Source organism: Octopus sinensis, linkage group LG28, assembly GCF_006345805.1.
Source record: "Octopus sinensis linkage group LG28, ASM634580v1, whole genome shotgun sequence".
NCBI lineage: Eukaryota > Metazoa > Mollusca > Cephalopoda > Octopoda > Octopodidae > Octopus > Octopus sinensis.
In genome coordinates, this window is record NC_043024.1 from 18,284,957 (window position 1) to 18,288,811 (window position 3,855).

Sequence of the window (3,855 nt, forward strand, 5' to 3'; positions counted from 1 at the left end):
GAGTTATGTTTGTAAGATGGTTGATAATTTTATGGGTGTCTGCCAAGTCAGCTGCCAGACGTCGGAGTTTCAATGTGTCCATGCCCAGGGAAGTAAGGCGTTCAGAATATGGCAAATGCCTGATGGAGGGTATTCTTTTGGTTGCATGTCGCTGAACAGCTTCCAGACGATTGATATCTTGGGCAAGATAGGGGTACAAGACCGGTGATGCAAATTCCAGGCGAGGTCTTACCATAGCTATATGAAGCCGCAGATAGATAGTCGGAGAGCGGCTCACAAAGGATTTGGTGAGTGATGCCAAGACACCCTCAGCCTTCTTGACAATTTTAGCGATGTGTTTTGTCCAATGCAAATCGACAATAACACCCAGGTCACGTTCGCACGAAGGCTTTTTGAGATAAGTGTTGTGGCGGGAGTAGGTGGACGATGGGTTTCTCCTCCCAAAATGCATGGTGGTACATTTGTCCACATCCAGCTCAAGTTGCCAGTCAATGATCCACTGCTGTATTGTGTCCAGGTCTGCTTGCAATAGAGATCTATACTGTACAGGATCTGACCTCTTCATTTCGAGGTACAGCTTTATGTCATCTGCATATTTCAGCACTGTGGCATTCTTTAAGTTGGCATCTATGTTATATAATATATAATTATATTAAATTATTTATGTATTAATTATAATATATATATATATATATATATATATATATTATATATATATATATATATATATATATATATATAATATTGTATATATGTGTGTTATATATATATGTGTGTGTGTTGGATGTTATATGATGATGATGATGATGATATACATATCATCATCATCATCATCATCATCATTTAACATCTGTTGTCTATGCTGGCATTGTATGTGCATATCTGCATATCCTTTACTCAGGATGAAAAATAGTGGATTTGACGTTTTGACAAGGTCTGACATATATTCGAATGATTCTGACTTGTGTTGGTAAGTTTTAGCCTTGAGTAATAACATGTGTGCATCACCTCTCACATTAGACACTGCACAGGATATTCTAATATCTTCGCACATGGAGATACACCATATAAATATACTCTCTTCACCATACAAACACACACACACACGCACACACACACACACAACACACACACACACACACACACACACACACACACACACAATACAGGGTGCGATGGGTAAATTTTTGTCATTTTATATTTTTTATTTCACATATGTGCACTGTTTATTTTTTTGATTTTGCTGACTAAGTATAGTAAGATCTATCTATCTATCTATCTATCTATCTATCTATCTATCTATCTATCTATCTATCTATCTATCTATCTATCTATCTATCTATCTATCTATCTATCTATCTATGTATCTATCTATCTGTCTATCCGTCTGTCTGTCTATCCATCTGTCTGTCTGTCTGTCTGTCTGTCTGTCGGTCTGTCTGTCAGTCTGTCTGTCCGTCTGTCCATCCGTCCGTCCGTCCATCCATCCATCCATCCATCAATCCATCCATCTATCCATCTATCTATCTATCTATCTATCTATCTATCTATCTATCTATCTATCTATCTATCTATCTATCTATCTGTCTGTTTGTCAGTCTCTCATATAACCGTTAGACCATGGCAATTTCTGTATTACCCCAAAAGACTTTTGGGGTAGATTTTAAAAAATTTCTAAAACTTTTGATCTTTTGAACTAGAAAAAAAATGGAATTTTAAACGAGGATTTCCAAGGGTCCCTGAAATCTATTAAAACCTCACCCTTCACAATACCTCAGCTTCTTATCATTTTTCATTTTTAAGCATTCCGTCTCTCCATCGCTAATTGCTAATTTCCCAATTGTCACTTTTTTCTACCTGTTCATTCCTCCTGTCACCACCCCCTTATTCTTATTCCTACTATCACATTCACAAGGGCCTTAACTCACACCTATGCAAACTTAACTTCTCTTAGCTTAGCATCCCCTGTTACTTTCTGACATTACTCTTTACTCTCCCCTTTCGCCTTCCCAACCTCTCCGTCCCACTAACAGTGTTACCATGCTGTCTCTCTCTGTACTATGTACATACATACATGATGATGATGCATGCCCCTCGTTATCGAGTATGGCCATTGCACGAAACTTAACTGTTACTGGTGCTGCGATCGAATGTGACTTTTTAGCCCAGCTAATGATCTACAATGTCTTGTGCAGAATTGGAAGCTAAAACCTTTACCGGTAATAGCCGGCTGTATGTATGTACGTACATACATACATACATACATACATACATACATACATACATACATACATATATACATGTATATGTGCATTCCTATATGGACTCATGTATACTTATGTATAGATGCTTATATGCATAACTACAAACACAAGGACAGATCGCTAGCTACTAAACTTTTTTTGTATTTTCTCTCCCTGTTTATTTCTGTGTTCCTTTCTGTCAAAGAGCATAGGCTCGAAACATAAAAGACTTTCTCACTTCCCGGTGTTAAACTAATACATCTGTTTCTTGTTTACACACCCGTCTTCGTCTTTTGCTTTTTTGCAAATTCTCACTGTACATACATACAAACTTACATACATACATACATACATGATGGCTGCCCTCTTGTTATCGAGTATGGCCATTGCACGAAACTTAACTGTTACTGGTGCTGTGATCGAATGTGACTTTTTAGCCCAGCTAAAGATCTACAATGTCTTGTACAGAATTGGCAACTAAAACCTTTACTGGTAATAGCCAGCTGTAGTTGTAACTGGGCTTCATGTACCTTTGCATGTCGTTTAAGTCCTCCTGCCGAATTACACTCTCTTCCACATGCCCGACAGATATGATTAGTATGGTGTGTTACACCACCACCAGTGGCCAGGTTGTCACTCATCTGTCTCGTTTTATGACTACGAAGATGATTCATGAGTCCAGCTTTACTGAGGCAGGGTCTTGCATATACATACATACATACATACACACATACATACATACATACATACATACATACATACATACATACATACATGCATGCATGCATGCATACATGCATACATGCATACATACTTATATACATACATACATACATGCATCAATACATACATACATACATACATACATACATACATACATACATACATACATACATACATACATGCATACATACATACATACATTCATACATACATACATACACACATACATGCATACATACATACATACATACATACATACATACATACATACATACATACATACAAACATACATGCATACATACATACATACATACATACATACATTCATACATACATACATACATTCATACATACATACATACATACATACATACATAGACAGATGAAAACATTTTTTTTTTGGACGTGTAAACAGGGAAATAACACAAAAGTCGTTGTTAGCAATGGAGAAAATGTAACATTAACTCGGTTTATCCATTGAAAAAAAAAACCTACGAGAAAGAACCACGGTAACCTCTGAAACGAAAAAGAAAAAACATTAACATGAGATCAAGGTGCTCTTTCTTGTTTTGTTTTATAGGTTCGTGCTCAAGGTGGTTCCGTCATTTATTTGTACCTTCCTTGCCACATTCACCCACCATTTATTGAACCTTTCATTAGACAAAACTTCCCTCTCTATTCTCACCTTCCTCTTCAAGTGATACCCTCATCTTCTTCAAGTTGGCCAGAGAGGAAAGTGTTTGTCTCTAAACCTTTCTCCCAAGTCCACCACACACTTTCTTTCATCATAGCCACCAGTACAATGAAAACTGCCTTGCCTTCCTGGCTAAAGGAATGTGGCGGGGCAATATTCACAATAGACTCGGCCGTCAACCGAATTTGTCCTAC

The 3,855-nt window shown here is 37.3% G+C and overlaps 1 long non-coding RNA gene across 1 annotated transcript; it reads right to left on the bottom strand.

The window, feature by feature from the left end:
• Positions 1-1,809: 1,809 nt before the first annotated feature.
• LOC118768342 lies at positions 1,810-3,642 on the bottom strand. Its single transcript, XR_005004164.1, has 3 exons — positions 3,630-3,642; positions 3,427-3,431; positions 1,810-1,889 (listed from the first exon to the last, which is right to left on the bottom strand). It is a non-coding gene; the product is annotated as an uncharacterized LOC118768342 (long non-coding RNA).
• Positions 3,643-3,855: the final 213 nt, after the last annotated feature.